Raw genomic sequence first — 22,715 nt, forward strand, 5'->3', positions numbered from 1 at the left:
ATTTTCTGCCTTGGTGTTCATTAAACAGATGCTCTGTTCTATATAAAGGGTAAAATGAACTAGGCTTAAAAGCCATTTTAAAGGGGCTTATTATGTTTTGATGCGTTGTTTTGAATCCATGGGCACCTGGGCACTGAGTTTGTAATGTGGAAAAACAAACCAGAGACTGCTGGGGAAAAAAATGGTACATTGAACACATGTGTGTAATTTTGCTCTATTTTGAAACTCCTTAATCCACAATTTATAGTCTGAATTGTATTAATCCCAAAATCCATATGTTGAAGACTTAACCCCCAGTACCTCAGAATGTAACCATATTTTGAGATGCTTTTAAAGAGTTAAAGTTGGCAAGGCATGGTGGCTCATGCCTGTAATCCCAGCACTTTAGGAGGCCAAGGTGGGCAAATCACTCTAGGCCGGGAGTTCAAGACCAGCCTGACCAACATGATAAAACATCGTCTCTACTAAAATTACAAAAATTAGCCAGGTGTGGTTGCACAGGCTTGTAATCCCAGCTCCTCAGGAGGCTGAGGCATGAGAATTGCTTGAACCAGGGACGTGGAGGTTGCAGTGAGCCAAGATCACACCCCTGCACTACAGCCTGGGTGACAGAGAGAGACCCTATGTCAAAAGAATAAAAATTTTACAAATCAATAAAAAATAAAGAGTTAAAATGATTAACGTGAGGCTGTTGGGATGGGCCTTAATACAATCTGACTGTTGTCTTGTAAGAAGGGGAAATTTGGGCTCACAAAGGGATACTGGGGATGTGTGAGAATAAAAGAAAGACCACGTGGGCCGGGCACTGTGGCTCACACCTATAATCCTAGCACTTTGGGAGGTCGAGACAGGTGGATTACCTGAGGCCAGGAGTTCGAGACCAGCCTGGCCAACATGGTGAAACCCCGTCTCTACTAAAAATACAAAAATTAGCCAGGCGTGGTGGCAGGCGCCTGTAATCCCAGCCACTCGGGAGGCTGAGGCAGGAGAATCCCTTGAATCTGGGAGGCGGAAATTGCAGTGAGCCGAGATCATGCCATTGTACTCCAGCCTGGCGGACAAGAGTGAGACTTCGTCTCAAAAAAAAACAAAAAACAAAAAGAACATGTGAAGATATAGAGTGAACATGGCCATCTGTAAAGCCAAGAAGAGGGGCCCTAGAATCAAATCAACCCTGCCAGTACCTTAACATTGAACTTTCAGCCTCCAGAACTGTGAGATAACTAATTGATATTGTTTAAGCCACCCAGTTCATGGTATTTTGTTAGGGCAGCAGCCATAGCATATTAATGCACAGAAAAGGAATTTTTATTTATTTATTTTTTTGAAATGGAGTCTCACTCTGTCACCCAGGCTGGAGTGCAGTGGTGTGATCTTGGCTCACTGCAACTTCTGCCTCCCAGGTTCAAATGATTCTCCTGCTTCTGCCTCCTGAGTAGCTGGGACTACAGGTACAGGCCATCACGCCCAGCTAATTTTTTTGCATATTTTAGTAAACATGGGGTTTCACCATGTTAGCCAGGCTGGTTACCAACTCCTGACCTCAGGTCATCTGCTTACCTCGGCCTCCCAAAGTGTTTGGATTACAGGCATGAGCCACCATGCCTAGCCATACTTATTTTTTAATTAAAAACATTTTTTTAATATAAAGGAGGGGTCTCAAAATGTTGCCCAGGGTGGTCTCAACCTCCTGGGTTCAAGTGATCCTTCTGCCTTGGCCTCCAAAAGTGTTGGGATTACAGGCATCAGCAACCATTCCCAGCCCATGGTTTTGTTTCTTTGTTTGTTTATATTTTTTTGTGACAGGGTCTTTCTATCACCCAGGCTGGAGTGCAGTGGCTGCTCACTGCAACTGAAACCTACTGGGCTCATGTGATCCTCCCACCTCAGTCACCTGAGTACCTGGGATGACAAGTGTGTGCCACTAAGTCTGACTAATTTTTACAATTTTTTGCAGAGACAAGGTTTCACTGTGTTGCCCAGGGTGATCTTGAACTTCTGGGCTCAAACAATCCTCCTGCCTTAGCCTCCTGAAGTGTTGGCCCATAGTTTTAAGTAGTAACTCCTTTTCTGTACTTCTGAAGTTTTTATCATCTATGTGTAGTGATGCCACATGAATTTGATTAAAGTATAGATTATTTTCATAATTCTTGGCATACTATGTTTTGTCTGTTTTTACTTGTTTTTTTTCTTCTTTGAGACAAGGTCTTGCTCAGTCACCCAGGCTGGAGTGTAGTGGTGTGATCATGGCTCACCACAGCATTGACCTCCCTGAACAGTTGATCTTTTACCTCAGCCCCCCAAATAGCTTGGACCACAGGTGTGCACCACCAAACCTGCCTAATTTTTATATCTTTTGTAGGGATGAGGTTTCGCCAAGTTACCCAAGCTGGTCTCAAACTCCTGGGCTCAAGCAAACCCAAAGTACTGGCCCTACAGGCATGAGCTACCTTGCCTAGCTAGTAATTTTTGTTTGTTTTCGTTGTTGTTGTTTTTTTTTTTTTTTCTGAGACAGAGTCTCTCCTTGTCACCCAGGCTGGAGTGCAATGGCATGATCTTGGCTCACTGCAACCTCTGCCTCCTGGGTTCAAATGATTCTCCTGCCTCAGCCTCCTGAGTAGCTCTGCTTCCCAAAGTGCTGGGATTACACGTGTGAGCCACCATGCCTGGCCCTGGCTAAGTTTTTAATAGTGATTATAATTACAAGTAAATGTGTAACATATGTTTGCAAAAATATTAAGTGAACTAGCCTGGGCGTGGTGGCTCACACCTGTAATCCCAGCACTTTGGGAGGCCGAGGCAGGTGGATCACGAGGTCAGGAGTTCGAGACAAACCTGGCTAGCATGGTGAAACCCCATCTCTACTAAAAATATAAAAATTAGTCAGGCATGGTGGTGTGTGCCTGTAATCCTAGCTACTCAGGAGGCTGAAGTAGGAGAATTGCTGTCAGGAGGCAGAGGTTGCAGTGAGCATGATCTCGGCTCACTGCTACCTCTGCCTCCTAGGTTCAAGTGATTCTCCTGCCTCAGCCTCCCGACTAGCTGGGATGATAGGCGCACACCACCATGCCCAGCTAATTTTTGTATTTTTGGTGTAGACGAGGTTTCACCATGTTGGCCAGGCTGATCTTGAACTCCTGAGCTCAGATGATCCACCCACCTCAGCCTCCTAAAGTGGTGGTATTACAGGCATGAGCCACTATACCTGGCCTTGATGAAGCATATCTTAAATAACAGATGTGGAGTTTGTTTTCTTTTTCTTTTTCGTTCTTTTTTTTTTTTTTTTTTTTTTTTGAGACAGGGTCTCACTCTGTGGCCCAGGCTGGAATGCAGTGGCATGATAAAGCTCACTGCAGCCTCAAACTCCTGGGCTTAAGCAATCCTCCTACCTTAACCTCTTGAGTAGCTAGGTCTACAGGCACATGCTAGTGTGCCTGGCTCACCTTTAAATTTTTCTAGAAACAGGGTCTCACTCTGTTTCCCAAGGTAGTTTCAAACTCATAGCCTCAAGCATTCCTCCTGCTTTGGCCTCCCGAGGTACTGAGATTACAGATGTAAGCCACCATGCTCAGCCTTAAATAAGATTTTAAGTCTTGAAAATAACCAAATTTCTCTCTTTCCTCTTTCATTATGAACTACATCATTTCTAGAATTAAAGATTTTGTCATAAAGACCAGAATATCATCAATATGAAAAGTAATTTCACAGTTGATGGTTCATTTGAATTGTAGCACTCAGTTGTAAAGATAAAGGTAGACAAGGTGGCTGGGTGCTGTGGCTCACACCTATAATCCTAGCACTTTGGGAGGCCAAGGTGGGTGAACTACCTGAGGTTGAGAGTTCCAGATCAGACTGACCAACATGGAGAAACCCCATCGCTACTAAAAATACAAAAAAAAAAAAAAAAAATAGCCGGGCGTGGTGGGGCATGCCTGTAATCCCAGTTACTCAGGAGGCTGAGGCGGGAGAATCACTTGAACCTGGGAGGCAGAGGTTGTGGTGAGCTGAAATTGCACCATTGCACTCCAGCCTGGGAAACAAGAGCAAAACTCTGTCTAAAAAAAATAAAAAATAAAGTAGACAGGGATGAACACATTTGAAACTGGATATATTTAATGGTGATGTTGCAAGTTATGTATCGTCAGCATGATTTCATCTACATAAAAAGCATATAAGAAATATTTTACTAGGTTATAAAAATCTTATCTTAAATATCTGGGCTTTTTTTATATTCTAGAAAGAAGAAAAAAAAATTTTTTTTTTTGAGATGGAGTCTTGCTCTGTCGCCCAGGCTGGAGTGCAGTGATGCGATCTCGGCTCACTGCAAGCTCTGCCTCCTGGGTTCACGCCATTCTTCTGCCTCAGCCTCCTGAGTAGCTGAGACTATAGGCACCCGCCGCCACGCCCAGCTAATTTTTTGTATTTTTAGTAGAGACAGGATTTCATCGTGTTAGCCAGGATGGTCTCGATCTCCTGACCTTGTGATCTGCCCACCTCGGCCTCCTGAAGTGCTGGGATTACAGGCATGAGACACTGCACCCGGCCAACATTTTTTATCTGATATCGTGTGTGTTCAATTATTCAGCTAATAACTGTATATTCAGCCTCTTGAAATAAGTTTTAAAGTTATTTTAGATATGATTTCCTTTAAAAAGTAGGAAAAAAATACCTGGAATTCTCTGAACATTTATTTTTTATATGGCAGGTATTTACTGCTTTTGGTTACTTTTCATTTAAAAATTTGCATGTGTATGTTTATTTATTTATTTTTTGAGACAGAGTTTCGCTCTTATTGCCCAGGCTGGAGTGCAATGGCACGATTGCGGCTCACTGAAACCCCCACCTCCCAGGTTCAAGTGATTCTCCTGCCTCAGCCTCCTGAGTAGCTGGGATTACGGGCATGCGCCACCATGCTCAGTTAATTTTTGTATTTTTAGTAGAGACAAGGTTTCTTCATGTTGATCAGGCTGGTCCGAAACTCTCAACCTCAGGTGATACGCCAGCCTCAGCCTCCCAAAGTGCTGGGATTACAGGTGTGAGCCACCGCACCATGCCTTCATTTAAAAATTTTAACTGTTTCTCCTTGTGGTGTTAGCAGCACCAATGGAAGAAGCATGACCTTTAATGTCACACAGTCCTAGGTTTAAGCTCTGCTCCTTCCACTTACTCACTGTGACCTAGGGAAATTTAGTTAAACTCCTGAGACTTATTTTTGTAATTTGTAAAATGGGAACAATAACGCAAAGTTTGTTTCATAGATTACACAATTTATAGTTGACTGACTTTATCCCACATATAGTGGCTGTTCAATAAATGGTAGCTATAATTATTGCTTTTGTTATGATCCACTAGACTGGGAAACATGGTGAAACCCCATCTCTACAAAAAAATACAAAGCCAGGTGTGGTGGCACGTGCCTGTAGTCCCAGCTACTCAGGAGGCTGAGGTGAGAGAATGGATTGAGTCCTGGAGTTCGAAGCTACAGTGAGTCATGATTATACCACTGCACTCCAGCCTGCTTGACCAAGGAAAGATCCTGTCTGAAAAAAAACAATAATAAAATTAAATTAAAAACTGACTAGATGTGGTGGCTCACACCTATACTCCCAGCAGTTTGGGAGGCTCAGGTTGGAGAATCCACTGATCCCCAGAGTTTGAGACCAGCCTAGGCAACATGGTGAGATCCTGTCTCAAACTAGAAAACAAAATAAAAGTCCTTTATAGCCTAATAATTTGCTTAGGTTTTTAGTTGCATTTATTATTCTATGTTTGTGTGTTTTTTTGTTTTTGTTTTGTTTATGAGACAGAGTCTGACTTTGTACCCGGGTCAGAGTGCAGTGGCATGATCTCGGCTCACTGCAGTGTCACCTCCCAGGTTCAAGTGATCCTCCCACCTCAGCCTCCCTAGTAGCTGGGATTACAGGTGCCCACCACCATGGCCGGCTAATTTTTTTTTTTTTGTATTTTTAGTAGATATGGGGTTTTGACATGTTGGCCAGGCTGGTCCCGAACTCCTGGCCTCAAATGATCTGCTTTCCTCGGGTTCCCAAAGTGCTGGGATTACAGGCTTGAGCCACTGTGCCCAGCCCTCTCTCTGCATCTTTATGTGCCTGCAATGCCAAGAAGGAGTTCTTGGCCCCCGGGTTATGGTCAGGGCCCCAGAGGCCCAGGATCAAGGCTACCAGCCGCATCCCAAGGACTTGCATCTCTCCAAGAGGCTGCATCCAACAGGCATGGAAGAGGCTGCGCTGGAGCCTGCTCGGAGTCCCGTTGGGGAAAGCGAGTGGAAGTGCTCCTTGAAGAAACGGGAATCCCACCGATCTCAGGGGTTCTGTCCTGGCCTGCGGCTCTGGATCATCAGGCCTGGGCCGAGGTGGGGAACAGATCTCGCCCTTGTTGGCTGGGGCTGAGAGTGAGGGTCCCGCTTCCTTAAAGGCCTAGCCCGGGGTTCCCCGCGACCGGCTCCACTGGGTAGCGCCCCGCCCCTCCCAGCCCCTCAAGGCCTAGCAGTTGCTCTCCACAAAGATGGCGCGGACGGCCTCAGGTGCGTCGGTCGCCAGGGCGCGCATCACGTCGCGCGACCGGTGCATCACGTCTGGCGACCGGCGCGTCACGGGCTCATTTCGCGCTGCTCTTAGCGTCACAGACCGCGGACCAGCGGAGGAGCGGAAAGCATGGTCCGGGGAGCAGTGGAGCCTGAGAGGCGCTCGGGCCGCTGTTGGGCTGCATGCCGGCGCTGCAGTGGGGGATGCTGTACCCCTGAGAGAGGCCGTCGCGGGAGTGCAAGAAGGTGGACAGCCTCTGGAGCTTCTGCGCAGACTTCTTGGACAACCGGTGCCATGGCTTCTAGGAAGGAACAGTCTTCCCGGCGTCCCGCTGCGAAAGGTGCGTGCTCGACGCAGGGCCAGGAGGCCCCCGGAAGCCCAGGGGCGGGAGTGGAGGAGCCCGGGCCCCGCCGCAGGCTCCTTCACCTGGGCGCCCCAGAGCTGGGAGCTGGGAGGAGGTTAAAGGTCAGCAGGCTTGGGGGCGCGCGGTTGGGGGACAGGGGGACTGGGGGACCCGGGACAGCCGAGGCGGAGGAGGGGGGAGGAGGAGGAGGAGGAAGCGCTTCTGCCGAGCCCCCTCTGGAGGCGAAGGTTGAGCCTGGGCAGGGTCTATCTTTTAAATGTTTATTTTTAAAATTTTTTTGAGACTGGGTTTGGCCTTGTCACCCAGGCTGGAGCGCAGTGGTGCGATCGTAACATCTGAGCTCAAGCGATCCTCCCTCCCTAGCCTTGCAAGTTAGCTGCGGCCACCATGCCTGGCTAATTGGAAAAAAAGTAAAAAATAAAAAATAAAGGCCAGGCACGGTGGCTCACGCCTGTAATTCCAGCACTTTGGGAGGCTGAGGCAGGCGGATCACGAGGTCAGCAGATCGAGATCATTCTGGCTAACGCGGTGAAGCCCCATCTCTACTAAAAAAAAAAAAAGGGACAAAAAATTAGCCAGGCGTGGTGGCGGGTGCCTGTAGTCCCAGCTACTCGGGAGGCTGAGGCAGGAGAATGGCATCAACCCGGGAGGCGGAGCTTGCAGTGAGTCGAGATCGCACCACTGCACTCCAGCCTGGGTGACAGAGCAAGACTCCGTCTCAAGAAAAAAAAAAAAAACAGAATATATGCCCATGCTTGGTGGCGCATGCCTGTAATGCCAGCACTTTGGGAGGCCGAGACAGGTAGATCACCTGAGGCCAGGAGTTCAAGACCAGCCTGGCCCACATGGTGAAAGCCCGTCTCTACTAAAAATGTAAAAACTAGCCAGGTGTGGTGGTGTATACCTGTAATCCCAGCTACTTGGGAGGCTGAGGCAGGAGAATTGCTTGAACCCGGGAGGTGGAAGTGGCAGTAAGCCAAGATCACCCCGCTGCACACTCCAGCCTTGGTAACAGAGTGAGCTCCGTCTCAAAAAAAAAAAAAAAAAAAGAAAACCAAACAGCTTTCTTTTTTAAGACATAGAGTCTCACTACGTTGCCCAGGCTGGCCTCGAACTCCTGACCTCAAGCCATCCTACCACATTGACCTCCCAAACTACTGATAACAGGCATGAGCCACCCAGACACTCGGTGGGCTGGAGCGGCAGGCACTGCACGGAGTTGGGCCCAGAGATCAGGAGGAGGGGACAGTTGAGACGTCCTGAGGTCAGCTCTGCCAAGGCACGAAGGTCCCTTGGTTTTCAAGGTTCAAGTACAGGATAGGACGTGACAGGCCAAGGATGCCACCCCTGTTCCCCTCATCACCTGGATGTGGTCAGCAGAGAAGTGGGACCAGGTGAGGTCTGGGCCACTTTTGCCTGGTCTCCATCCTCTTTTTCTGACTTTGCGACATTCAGTACAGGAGGAAGAGAGGAGAGAACTGGATGCTAGCGTGGGTCCACTCATAGTGTCCTAAGCAAAGCCCCCCGATCGCCCCAACCAGCCTTCTCTGTGACACGCAGTGGGTCATCTACCTGTTAGTCACAGGTCTGAACCTTCTTGCCTCGGGCTGGGATGTGGCCCTGGGCTCGCTTCTGTTTCGGGAGATATTGGGCCCCATTCACTCCAAGGAGGAACTCCTGGGCCCACCGGCCCAGATGCACAAACCTCCCTGGCAGTTGACCTGTCATCAGCAAGTTATCTGTCTGTTCTGCCAAGATTCCCTGCTATGTGTCAGTGCTTGCGCTGGGCCTGGGGACACAGCTGTGCAGCACACTGGTCCCGGATCCCCTTGGGGGCCTAGGAACTGAGTCTGGCCCTTCTTTCCGCAGTCAGGCCCCACCCTGGACATGTGGGTTCCCTCCAGCTTCAGTGACGTTGGCCAGGACTGGCAGCTGCAGTTTGTCAGCCAGATGTGGCATGAATGGGAGGTGACCCTGCCAGAGCAATGGACCCAGGACCTGCACACAAGAGTGGTGCTGAGGATTGGCAGTGCCCACTCCTATGCCGTCATGGTCAGTGCAGCCAGGAGCAGGCAGGGTGGATGGGTAGGCACGGCTGCTGAACAGCATGGGACCCCCAGCAGCCACGCACAGCCATTCTCCTGGGGTGGGATGGTGGGGCGCCCTGCCCTGCCCTGCCCTGGGGGCTGTGCCCTGTGTAGGGGAATAGGTGGCCTGATCTACCCCACTGGGATGTTATTCTTCCCATCTGGCTGGCAGGCCCCTGAGCCCCATGCTGCAGGTTATGTGAGGGAGTGCCCGATAGCAGGGCCCCTCCTGATGCCCTGACGTGCTGCCCCTTCCTCATATCTCCTGTGTCTGCAGTGGGTAAATGGGGTCGATGCACTAGAGCATGAAGGGTCTACCTCCCCTTCAAGCCGACACCAGCAGCCTGTTCCAGGTGGGGCCCCTGCCCTCCCACCTCTGCATCACTATTGCCGTCAGCATCATTCTCACCCCCTCCACCCTGCCACCAGGGACCATCTGCTACATGACCAACACCTCCATGTGGGTACCATCCTGCCTCCACCGCATGCACCCACCTTGCTGCCCCACCCCAAGGTCTTCCTGCTGGGGACGGTGGCTTTCGTAGAGTGGAGGCCCTGGATCTGGGGAGGCTGGGGAGGCATGTGAGCTGAAGTCAAAGGACCCAGGGCAAGGGCCTAGCGAACCACAGTCCTCCCACCCTAGGTATCCCAAGGGTTAGTTTGTCCAGAACACAGACTTTGACTTCTTCAACTACATGGGACCACAGCGGGCTGTGCTTCTGTACACGACACCCACCACCTATATCGATGACATCACCGTCACCACCAGTGTGGAGCATGACAGTGGTGAGGGCTTCTGGTAAGATCCTCCCTCAGTGGAGCCCAGGGTGGCTCTGTTTGTTCCCTGTTTGGAAAGTTCTCCCAGGAAAAAGGTGCTCCCAGCATCTCTAAACCCTCACAGGTTCCCATCCACCTACAAAGCTAAAATCCAGGCTTTCTGAGCGGACACAGGCTCCTGAAATCACCCATGTGGTTGACCTCACTTGGAGAAGAGGCGTCTGGCCTAATGTTACACAGCTCAGGGTGGCAGTCTGTCCCTTCCCCACGGTGCTGCTCTTACTCCACCTCCCCTTGCTACACATCGTGCTCAAGAAACAGGCAGCTTCGGTGGGCTGGGCACAGTGGTTCACACCTGTCGTCCCAGCTCTTTACAAGGAGGCCCTGGTGGGAGGATGACTTGAGGCCAGGAGTTCAAAACCAGCCTGGGCAACATAGCGAGACCATCACCACAAAAAAATAAAAAATTAGCCAGGCATGGTGATGTGTGTCAGTAGTCCCAGCTGCTGAGGGAGGAGAATCACTTGAGCCTGGGAGGTCAAAGGTGCAGTGAGCTGTGACCACAACACTGCACTCCAGTCTGGGCAACAGAGGGAGACCGTTTTTTTTTTTTTTTTTTTTTTTTTTTTAGATGGAGTCTCGTTCTGTTGACCAGGCTGGCAGGCAGTGGTACAATCTTGGCTCACTGCAACCTCCACCTCCTGGGTTCAAAGGATTCTCCTGCCTCAGCCTCCTGAGTAGCTGGGATTACAGGCACCTGCCACCATGCCCACTTAATATTTTTGTATCTTTTTAGTAGAGACGGAGTTTCACCTTCTTAGCCTGGCTGGACTTGAACTCCTGACCTGAGGTGATGTACCTGCCTCAGCCTCCCAGAGTGTAAGGATTTTTAAAGTTTTTTTTTTCTTTTTTACATTTATATCTTTTTCTTTTTCTGAGATGAGGCCTTGCACGGTCACCCAGGCTAGAGTGCAGTGGCGAGATTATTGACAGCTGTTTTGGGGGCTGCAGTTTCAGGTTCAAAAGAGTTTAGGCTTGATATGGTGGTTAATGCCTGTCATCTCAGCACTTTGGGAGGCCAAGGTGGACAGATCACTTGAGCTCAAAAGTTCGAGACCTGCCTGGGCAACATAGACACCCTGTCTCAAAATAAATAAATAAATAAATAAGAATTTAAACAAGAATCACACAGCAAAAGTGGTGCAGCATAGAGCAATTTATTGCAAAGGAAGAGTATTTTGGAAGTTAAGTGCAGAATAGCCCAGGCACAGTGACTCATGCCTGTAATCCCAGCACGTTCAGAGGCCGAGGTGGGTGGATCACTTGAGCCCTGGAGTTCAAACCAGCCTGGCCAACATTAGCTGGGCATGGTGGCGTGTGCCTGTAATACCAGCTACTCAGGAGGTTGAGATGGGAGAATTGCTTGAACTTTTGAGGTGGAGGTTGCAGTGAACTGAGATTGCAACACTGCATTCTAGCCTGGGTGACAGAGCGAGACCCTGTCTCAAAAAAAATATTGAAGTGCAAAATACACGGTTCACCCTCCGACAGAATTCAGGACAGGCTGCTCGTAACGATGAGACAGCGCTAATTATGGGGGAAACTCCCTTTCTGGGAGTCTTCCATGATGAATTCTTAAGGAGCTGGGAAGAGGTGTTACTCTAAGCACGTTCTGGGTCATCCTCTTGGTGCACATGCACCGTAGCTGTACTTGCTTGTTCACACATCACATGTCTCAGCGCCATGATTGGCACATCCGAAGGACACGGTCACTTCCTTGACTGCCCGCCTCAAGATTGTAGCTCACTGCTGCCCCAAATTCCTGGGCTCAAGTGATCCTCCCACCTCAGCCTCCGCAAATGGTGGCATTACAGGTGTGACTACTGCACCTGGCCAAAAAAATCTTTTTTTAAATAGAAAAAAAAGCACCAGATGCGGTGGCTCATTCCTGTAATCCCAGCACTTTGGGAGGCTGAGGCGGGTGGATCACCTGAGGTCAGGTTTTGGAGACCAGCCTGACCAACATGGCAAAACCCCATCTCTACTAAAAATACAAAAATTTGCTGGACGTGGTGGTGCATGCCTGTAATCCTACGTACTCAGGAGGCTGAGGCAGGAGAATCACCTGAACCCTGGAGGTGGAGGTTGCAGTGAGTGGAGATCACGCCACTGCACTCTAGCCTGGTTGACAGAGTGAGACTTTGTCTCAAAAAAAATAAATAAATAAAAAGCAACAGAAACAAATGGCTGCCTGGGAATGCTGGCTGTGAGGCACTGATGTTTGTGTGGCCCAGGTCATATCCCTCCCTCAGCCCTGGTTTCTCTTGCCTCCTGCAGGGCTGGTGAATGACCAGATCTGTCAAGTGTAGTAACCAGTTCAAGTTGGAAGTACATCTTTTGGATGCAGAAAACAAAATCCTGGCCAATGGAGCCGGGACCCAGCGCCAGCTGAAGGTGCCGGGTGCAGGCAGGAGCCTCTGGTGGCTGTACCTGATGCATGAATGCCTCACCTGTCTGTACTAATTAGAGGTAATGGTGGTTTGGGACTTGATTAAGGGAGGTTTTTTGTCCCCATCTGGTGGGCCTGGCTTCATCAGGAGCCCAGAAGAGGTGAATGGCAGGTGTGGTCCTCTGAGCTTTCTAATGTTTGGGAGGCCTAGGTTTTTTTTGTTGTTTTTTTTTTTTTTTTTTTTTTTTTGAGATGGTCTCACTCTGTCACCCAGGCTGGAGTGGAATGTCCTGAATACAGCTCATTGCAGCCTTGAGCTCCCAGGTTGCGGCAATCTGCCTACCTTGGCCTCCTGAGTAGCTGGGACTACAGGCACATGCCACCATGCCTGGCTAATTAAAAAATTTTCTTTGTAGGTCGGGCATGGTGGCTCATGCCTATAATCCCAGCACTTTGGGAGGCCAAGACATGTGGATCACTTGAGGCCAGGAGTTCAAGACCAGCCTGGCCAACATGATAAAACCCTATCTCTACTAAAAATACGAAAAAATTTGCTGGGAATGGTGATGCATGCCTGTAATTTCAGCTACAGGGGAGGCTGAGGCAGGAGAGTTGCTTGAACTTGGGGGACAGAGGCTGCAGTGAGTTGAGATCACGCCACTGCACTCCAGCCTGGGGGACAGAGTGAGACTGTCTCAAAAACAAAAAACTTTTTTATAGAGATGGGGTCTCCCTCTGTCACCAGGCTGGTCTTGAACTCCTGAACTCAAGTGATCCTCCTGCCTTATCCTTCCAAAGCGTGGGGACTCCAGGCATGAGTCACCTCGTCTGGTCAAGGGGAAAGCCTGGTTTTGAAGGACAGGTCCCAGGGTCAGCCAGGGAAGGGCAGAACCTCGGCTGCATCTCTGCTTGCAGGCCTGAGGTGTCTGCTGGGTGCACAAGGGGCCTTCCTGCCAGAGGGTGGGCCAGATGGGACTCAGGATGTCAGGGTGCGCACACCTGGCGCTTTGGCTGTCGTAGTTGCAGCTGACTGCACAGATGTCACTGGGGCCTGTGTCTGACTTCTACACATTCCTTGTGGGGATCTGCACTGTGGCTGTCACTGAGAGCCAGTTCCTCATCAATGGGAAACATTTGTATTTTCATGGCTTCAACAAGCATGAGGATGCGGACATACATTGGTGTTCCTAGGTCCTCATGGGGGTTGCCTCTGGTCACCTTTCGGTTTTGCCTTCCCTGTGTCCCATAGTTGAGGGCAATGAGGCAAGTGGCTCCAAACTGCCTTGTGGTGGAGCTGTTGCTTGGGCTGGAGAGGGGGCTCATGGGGTGGCTTTCCAGGGTCCTGGCTCTCGGAGGAAGTGCAGCTTTGACAGGGAGGGGGTCAGGCAGCTCTGCTGTCTCCTAGATATGAGGGAAGGGCTTCGACTGGCTGCTGCTGGTGAAGGACTTCAACCTGCTTCGCTGGCTTGGTGCCAATGCCTTCTGCACCAGCCACTACCCCTACACTGAGGAAGTGCTGCCGATGTGTGACTGCTTGTGGTCGTCGATGAGTGTCCCACCATGGGCCTGGTGCTGCTGTGAGTTTCTGCCGTGCACCTGCTCCGCCTGCGCAGCCCACGGGCTGCACCGTGACCCTCTGTCCCTTCCCTCCTGGCCCGCAAGCAGCTTTTCAACGTGTCTCTGCATCAACACATGCGTGTGATGGAGGAACTGGTACGCAGGGAGAAGAACCATCCCGCCATCATGATGTGGTCTGTGGCCAACAAGTCTGCATCCTACTTGGAATCTGCTGGCTACTACTTCAAGTGAGTGCCCCCTGCCTGCCCTGGGCTGGATTGGGAAGGAGAACCTGGCAGGTGACAGGCTAGGGTGGGTGTGTGCTATTCAAGATCAGCTTCCTGTCCCAGCCTAATGGGAGGGCCCTCCATACCCGAACAGTTCAGGGGACCAAATATCTACCCACCCAAATTATGGTTTTCTTTTCCTTTCTTTTTTCTTTTCTTTCTTTCTTTTTTTTTTTTTTTTTTTTTTTTTGAGATAGAGTCTCACTGTGTTGCCCAGGCTGGAGTGCGGTGGTGCGATCTCAGCTCACTACAACCTCCGCCTCCTGTATTCAAGTGATTCTGCTGCCTCAGCCTTCTGAGTAGCTGGAACTGCAAGCATGAGCCACTGCCCCTGGCCTTTCGTTTTTTTTTTTTCCGAAATGGGGTCTCAGTGTGGTTGCCTGGGCTGGAGTGCAGTGGTGTGATCTTGGCTCAATGCAGCCTCAACTTCCCAGGCTCAGGTGATCTTCCTGCCTCAGCCTCCCAAGGAGCTGGGATTATAGATGTGTGCTATGATGCCCAGCTAATTGTTGCTTTTTTTTTTTTCTTTGAGATGGAGTCTCACTCTGTCGCTCAGGCTGGAGTGCAGTAGCATGATCTTGGCTCACAGCAACCTCCACTTCCCGGGTTCAAGCGATTCCTCAGCCTCAGCTTCCTGCAGAGCTGGGATTACAGGCACGTGCCACCACACCCAGCTAACTTTTGCATTTTTTAATAGAGACAGTGTTTCGCCATGTTGGCCGGGCTGGTCTTGGACTCCTGATCTCAGGTGATCTGCCTGCCTCAGCCTCCCAAAGTGCTAGGATTACAGGCATGAGCCACTGTGCCCGGCTAATTTTTGTATTTTTAGTAGAGATGGGGTTTCACCATGTTAGCCAGGCTGGCCTCGAACTCCTGGCCTTAAGTGATCTGCCTGTCTCAGCCTCCCAAAGTGCCGGGATTACAGGTGTCAGCCACCGCGCCTGGCCCCCTTTTCTTCCTTACAACCATGCAGTTCCAACTCAGTGTTCAGAGGTAGATTTTTCACTTGTGGTAAAGGTAGTAGAGGTTGTAGAAATGCCCCTTGAGGCAGACACTACACCCTGATTTCATGGAGTGGTTTGGGCTGAGCCAAGTCTGCAGTAGGCAGAAGGCTCTGAGAAGTCATCCTAGCCTGGGCAAAGGACAATTCAGAGCTGCGGGCACAGCGGTGTGCTCAGCAGGACTGGGTGGACAGGCCCTTTGTTGCAAAGGTGGAGAGCACAGGCTTCCAGGAGCAGGTGACTGACGGGCTTCTTTGGGAGGTGGCCAGAGGAAATGCCTGTTTTCCCGGGGCAGGAATTGAAGGGAGCCACCCAGGCTGGAGTGGTTCGGCCAGGCTGTCACAAGGCTTTGAATCTTTTCATCTGAGAGCCTGGTTATTGGAGAGTGGGTTTGGAACTTGAGGCTAGCGGGTTCTGTTCCATCCTGTGCCAGCCACAGCCTTCGAATGGGCAGAACAATGATGGGGGGAAGGTGTAAACGAAGAAATGAACTTAGGAAAGAGAAGAGGAAAAGAGGCTTTAACAACAATCTAGGACGGACATGGTAGCTCATATCTGTAATCCCAGCACTTTCGGAGGCCAAGGCAGGTGGATCACCTGAGATCAGGAGTTCAAGACCAGCCTGACCAACAGATAGTGAAACCCCGTCTCTGCTAAAAATACAAAAATAAGCCAGGCGTGGTGGTGTGAACCTGTAATCCCAGCTGCCTGGGAGACTGAAGCAGGAGAATTGCTTGAAACCAGGAGGCGGAGGTTGCAGTGAGCTGAGATCGTGCCATTGTACTCCAGCCTGGGCTACAGAGTGAGACTCTCTGTCTCCAAAAAAAATAGTCTGTCCTGTGGAGGACTCGGGTGGGTGCCGGGAGCTCTGACCACGGGTTGGTCCCTCTGTTGAGTTTTTCTTCCCTTCATCTCTCCTGGTTAACTCGACTTGGCATAAAGGCCATTTCTTCTAAGAGGTTGTCCCTGACTCTCCAGTCCAAGTTATTTTTATTGTCTCGCAGAGCCCAATTCCTGCCACCATTTGTCATTTCCATTTGCAACATTTCTTTCATTGTTTGTTTTTCAGAGTCAGGGTCTTCCTCTGTTGCCCAGGATGGAGTGCAGTGGTGCAATCACGGCTCATTGCCACCTCAGCCTCCTGGGCTTAAGCGATCCTCCCGCCTCAGCCTCCCAAATAGCTGGGACCACAGTTGTGTGCCGCCATGCCAGGCTAAGTTTAAGTTGTTTTTATTTTCCCTGAGACGAAGTCTCTTGCTCTGTTGCCCAGGCTGGAGAGCAGTGGTGCGATCTTGACTCACTGCAACCTCTACCTCCTGGGTTCAAGCAATTCTCTCGCCTCAGCCTTTTGAGTAGCTAGGGTTACAGGCGGGCACTACAAGGCCCAGCTAGTTGTTTTTTGTTTTTTTTTTTGTATTATTCCTAGAGGCAGGGTTTCACCATGTTGGCCATTCTGGCCTCAAAATTTGACCTTGTGATCCACCTGCCTCAGCCTCCCAAAGTGTTGGGATTACAGTCGTGAGCCACCATGCCCTGCCCTAATTTATACATTTGTTGTAGAAACAGGGTCTCACTATGTTGCCCAAGCTGGTCTTGAACTCCTGATCTCTAGTAAGCCTCCTTCAATGCTGGGATTCTAGGCGTGAGCCACCTTGCCCAGCACTTGCACCATTTCTCTGTGCATGCGTCTGCACTCCCACTGCCGAGGACCTGTGGACTTAGATTTGAGTCGCTGCTGAGCACCTTGCACCTAGCCCCATGCCTATCTCCCAGCCTGCACTCCCTGTTTGCTTGATGCATTAATAAATATCCCTCCTGAGTCTGCATCCATCCACCTCCTGTGTTCAAGAGCTGTTTCAGGGAGTCAATCTCATTTTTGGCAGTGTCCAGCCCAGTGACCTTAGCTCTGTACCTAGAAGTGTGGCTCCTCCTCTGGGGGCTAGGATTCAGAGGTTGGGGGAGAGTGATGTTAGAGAGCTCGGTCTAGGACTAGAGGATCATGCCCTTACGTAAAATACATCTCAAGTTAGGGAAGAAAGCAGCGGCTCCATGCTTCGTTTTTTTTGTTTGTTTGTTTCCTTTTGTTCGTTTGTTTTGAGATAGGGTCTTGCTCTGTGGACCAGGCTGGAGTGTAATGGTGCAATCTCAGCTCACTGCAACCTCCACCTCCTTGGTTCAAGCGATTCTCGTGGCGCAGCCTCCTGAGTAGCTGGTGTTACAGACACGTGCCACCATGACTGGCTAATTTTTATATTTGTAGTAGAGATGGGGTTTTGCCATGTTGGCCAGGCTGAAAGCTGCCTCAAGGTTCTCTGTGATGGCCAGCCATGGTGGTTACACCTGTAATCCCAGCACTTTAGGAGGCCAAGGCGGGCAGATCACTTGAGGGCAGGAGTTTGAGACCAGACCAGCCAAGTGGTGAAACCTTCTTTCTACCAAAAATACAAAAAATTAGCCTGGTGTGGTGGCACACGCCCGTAATCCCAGCTGCTCAGGAGGCTGAGGCACGAGAAACACTTGATCGTGGGAGGCAGAGGTTGTGAGCCGAGATTGTGCCACCGCCTCCTAGCCTGGGTGACAGAGCAAGACTCTGTCTCCAAAACAAAACACGATTTTCTGTGAGAATGACTGCATGGGCCCCTCGGGTGGGATCGCTTCTCCAGGGCAAGGTGAGGGGAAGCCCAGTGATGGGACTGCTGCCTGGAGAAGAGTCAGTTCCAGTGGTGGGGGCCCTGGGCTTTGGCTGAGGACTGCACATTGGCAGCAACTGTGCCTCTCACAGCCCTTCCCAGCTGCACATGTTGTGAGTGTCAGCACAGAGTCACAGGCCTGCCTTCTTTGGGCCTCTTTGTGACCATGTTTCCTGCCTGTGGACCAGGGTAATTTCATGATCTAAATTGGTGCACTTGGATGTTCTCAGCCCTGAGAGGCACCTCTTCCTTGTTGTTTTGTTTGTTTGTTTGTTTTTAAGAAATGGGGTCTTGCGATGTTGCCCAGGCTAGTCTCAAACTTCTGTGCTCAAGTGATCCTCCTACCTTGGCCTTCCTATGTGCTGGGATTACAGGCATGAGCCAGTGTGCTGTGCTAATTTTCTTACTACTATTTTTTGTAGAGCTGGGGTCTTCCTGTGTTGCCCAGGCTGGTCTCGAACTCTTGGCCTCAAGGCATCCTCCTGCCTCAGCCTCCCAGAGTACCTGGATTACATCTCCTTCTTACCTTCTCTGCTAGAAGAGCCCCCAAAGTGTGTAAGTGCTGAGTTGTGTGGTCTTCCGGGTGCTGAACGTGCTCTCCTGCTCTGGTCCTAGGCTCCGTATGTGGACGTGATCTGTGTGAACAGCTGTTACTCTTGGTATGATGACTATGGGTACCTGGAGATGATTCAGCTGCAGCTGGCCACCCAGTTTGAGAACTGGTATAAGACGTATCAGAAGCCCATTATTCAGAGTGAGTATGGAGTGGAAACGATGGCAGGGTTTCACCAGGTAAGCAGTGTTGAACTTTCTGCTTGTGTGTTGTCTCGGGGCAGAGATGTTACTCGCCTACCCTGGCCTGCCCTGCGCCCACTGCACTGCTCCCCTCGCTTCAGCTTTGGGCTCTCCTCCCTCTGCCCTGTCCATGTTCCCTTCCTGGCCAGCAGCTCCCTTGGTCCTCAGAGGTGGCCTCCTTACCAGCTTGTTTCCAGTCTCCTATCACCTGCGCCCAAGTGGTTTTTCTAACAAATCCAAATTTGTGTGTGTTTGTTTTTGAGACCAAGTCTGTCTCTGTCACCCAGGCCGGAGTGTGGTGGTGCGATCACTGCTCACTGCAGCCTTAAGCTCCTGGGCTCAAGTGATCTCCCCACCTTAGCCTCCTGAGTAGCTGGGACCATAGGCACATACCAACATGCCTGGCTAATGTTTTTACCCTTGTAGAGATGAGGTCTTGCTATGTTGCCCAGGCTGGTCTTGATTCCTGGGCTCAAGTGATCCCCCTGCCTCACCCTCACAAAGCACTGGGATTATAGGTGTGAGTCACTGCACCTAGCCACAAATCAAAATTTTGGGAGTCCTGTCATTGGCACCCACAGGACAAAGCCCTAACCCCTGGTCAGGACACTCAGTGTCCTCTGCTCTCTCCTGGGTTTTCATCCTCTTCCCCTCACTCCCAGCCACTGATCTGTTTCCACTGCCCTCGTTTGCTCTCCTGCTCTTGCTTGAGCTGTTTCTTCTGCCTGGAATGCCCATGTTGGCACCATAATCACCTACTAAAAGATCCTTTTTTTTCTTTAGAGATAGGGCTGGCTGGGCACGGTGGCTCATGCCTGTAATCCCAGCACTTTGGGGGGCCAAGATGGGCGGATCACCTGAGGTTGAGAGTTCGAGACCAGCCTGACCAACATGGAGAAACCCCGTCTCTACTAAAAATACAAAACTAGCCGGGCGTGGTGGTGCATGGCTGTAATCCCAGCTACTTGGGAGACTAAGGCAGGAGAATTGCTTGAACCCAGGAGGCAGAGGTTGTGGTGAGCCGAGATCACGCCACTACACTGCAGCCTGGACAACAAGAGTGAAACTCCATCTCCAGCAACAACAAAAAAGACGTTAGAGATAGGATCTTGCTATGTTGCCCAGGCTGGTCTCGAACTCCTGGACTCAATTGATCGTCCTGCCTTGGCCTCCCAAATTGCTGGGATTACAAGCGTGATCCACTGTGCTAGCCTTTTTTTTTTTTTTTTGACAGGGTCTTGTTCTGTTGCCCAAGCTGGAGTGCAGTGGTGCCATCATAGCTCACTGCAGACTTGAACTCCTGGGCTGAAGCGATTCCCCTGCCTCAGCCTCCTGAGTAGCTGGGACTACAGGCATGCACCACCATGTGCAGCCTATTTTTAAAATTTTTTGTAGAGATGGAGTCTAACTATCCTGCTGGTCTTGAACTCCTGTCCTCAAGTGATTCTCCCGCCTTGGACTTCTAAAGTCCTGGGAATACAGACATGAGTCCCATGATGCATGGCTGAAAAGATTCCTATTCGGTGTCCAAGTATCCTCATAGCTGTCCCCTTTGTGGGGAGGTTTACCTCACCTGCCCCAGGCTGAGGGAGCCTTTCCTGTGCTCTGCTCCTATTGCAGCCCGAACCTGGCTCTCCCAGCATTCTTGCCAGGCACTGCCATTATTTCTTTGGCTCTCTGTTTGATCAGATTGTGGGCTCCGGAGAGAGAAGGAGTCCTATTTATTGTTGCTTCCTGGGTACTCTGCAATATCTGACACAGCATGTGCTAAATAATACATACTGAGGGCATGGGTGAGATCTTAGAGCCATGTTTAGTCACTCACTACGTCCTCTTTTTTTTTTCTTTTGAGATGCAGTCTTGTTCTGTCACCCAGGCTGTAGCCCAGTGGCATGATCTCAGGGCTCCTCACCAAGGCCGAGATGGACCAGATGCTCCATGGCCTAGACGAGGTACTTGCCATGGCCCAAGCCCCACCCAAGGCCCCCTCCCAAATCCCTGAGCAAATAGTGCAGTGTTGCCAATCTGTGGTTTCACATTGAACTAAGTATATTCTCACGTTCTGTTTAACTGTGTGCCTTGATGACCGCCTCTCTCCATCCTTTAATGACCCCTGTGGCCCACATGGCTCATGGGTAAAGGTGTGCTGGGCCTGAGATGCCCCCTCCCAGGGTACGCTTCCAGGACTCAGCTCCTGGAAAGGGACAGTCGGTCATCAGGGATAGGGTAGGACCAGGGCAGGGGCTCTCTTGGCTGCTGATGCCTGCTCACCTGACCCCTGGCATTGTTGCTACCTGCTATAGGTGGCTGAGGAGTGGGCCCAGGGCACCTTCAAACTCAACTCTGATGACATCCACACAGCCATGAGCGCCGCCTGAAGGTACAACCCCTGGAGCCCCACCGCTTTCCTGGCCTCCCCTCTCCACCTTGCCCGGGGCCACTTTGAGCATTAGCACCATCATTCTGTTTACTTCCCCATTGGCAGACAGCAGGTGAGACCTCAGGACATGGGCTAGGCATGCTGGCTCATGCCTGTAATCCTAGCACTTCGGGAGGCTGAGGTGAGAGGATCACTTGAACCCAGGAGATGGAGATTACATTGAGCAGAGATGGCGCCATTGCACTCCAGCCTGTATAACAGAGCAAGACTTCATCTAAAAAAAGAAAGAAAAAAAGCAGTGTTTCTCGAAGCTAGTCCCCCAACTAGCAGTACAAGCATCACCTCAGAACTCCTGAGAAATGTGATGTGAGGCCCCACTTTAGATGGCTGAATCAGAGATTCTGGGGGTGGTCCCCAGCAATTTGTATTTATTTTATTATTTTTTTTTATCTTTGAGATAGAGTTTCACTCTTGTTGCCCAGGCTGGAGTGCAGTGGTGCGATCTCAGCTCACCGCAAACTCCACCTCCCGGGTTCAAGTGATTCTCCTGTCTCAGCCTCCCAAGTAGCTGAGATTACAAGTATGCACCACCACACCTGGCTAATTTTGCACTTTTAGTAGAGATGGGGTTTCACCATGTTGTTCAGTCTGGTCTCAAACTCCTGACCTCAGGTGATCCGCTTGCCTCAGCCTCCCGAAGTGCTGGGATTATAGGTGTGAGCCACCGTGGCTGTCCAGCAATTTGTATTTTTAATAAATTCTCCAGTGGCTAGGCCTGGTGGCTCACGCCTGTAATCACAGCACTGTGAGAGGCGGAGGCAGGAGGATCACTTGAGCCCAGGAGTTCAAAACCAGTCTGAGCAACATAGTGAGACCCTATCTCTAAAATTAAAAAAATTAAATTAGCAGTCATGATGGTGTGTACCTGTGGTCCCAGCCACTCAGGAGACTGATGTGGGAGGATCCCTTGAGCCCAGGAGGTCAAGGATGCAGAGAACCATGATTGCAGCGTTGCACTCCAACCTGGGTGACAGAGCAAGACCAAAAAGCCCAAATCAACAACAACAACAAATTAGCAGGGCACAGTGGCGTGTGCGCCTTTAGTCCCAGCTATTTGGGAGGTGGAGGCTGAAAGATTCCTTGAGTCCAGGCTGCAGTGAGCTATGATGGCCACTGCACTGCAGCCTGGGCAACAGAGCAAGACCCTGTCTCCTAACAAAGAAAACTAATCTCCAGGAACATCTGATGCATGCTAAACATAAGGACTCTTCGAAAACATAAAGGCGAGTAAAACCTACAGGCCAGTAATCGTTAATAGCACACGTAAATAGTATCAATAATTATGAGAAGTTGGTTCAAGCTGAGAGTGAGACAGAGCCGAATAGGTAAGAGAGGATCTGCCCAAGGCGGGGACATCCTGGCAGAGGGACAGGTCCTGGGCCTGACAGCGTCAGACCCAAGGGTGCCCAGGGCTCACTCGTCTACCTATGCCCCTAGGTTCACTGAGAGAACATGGGACAGGCCCTTACCCCGACATACTGGCCACTGACCTCTACTACCTTGTCCTCAAAGGGGTGTGTGTGTAGCAGCCAGGAGGAGGGTGAGGAGACGGGGTGCCCCTCAGAGGGTGGGGGAGCTCAGGAAGGGGTGCAGGCAGCCCGGCCTGGTGGCTCACGCCTGTAATCCCAGCACTTTGGGAGGCCTAGCTGGGCGGGTCACTTGAGGCCAGGAGTTTGAGACCAGCATGGTCAACATGGTGAAACCCTGTCTCTACTAAAAATAC

The 22,715-nt window shown here is 50.6% G+C and overlaps 1 pseudogene; it reads left to right on the forward strand.

Moving 5' to 3' along the window:
- The first annotated feature begins 6,727 nt into the window (after window positions 1–6,727).
- Window positions 6,728–20,930, forward strand: LOC115830468 (annotated as a pseudogene).
- The last annotated feature ends 1,785 nt before the right edge of the window (window positions 20,931–22,715 follow it).

Source organism: Nomascus leucogenys, unplaced genomic scaffold, assembly GCF_006542625.1.
Source record: "Nomascus leucogenys isolate Asia unplaced genomic scaffold, Asia_NLE_v1 Super-Scaffold_349, whole genome shotgun sequence".
Lineage (NCBI taxonomy): Eukaryota > Metazoa > Chordata > Mammalia > Primates > Hylobatidae > Nomascus > Nomascus leucogenys.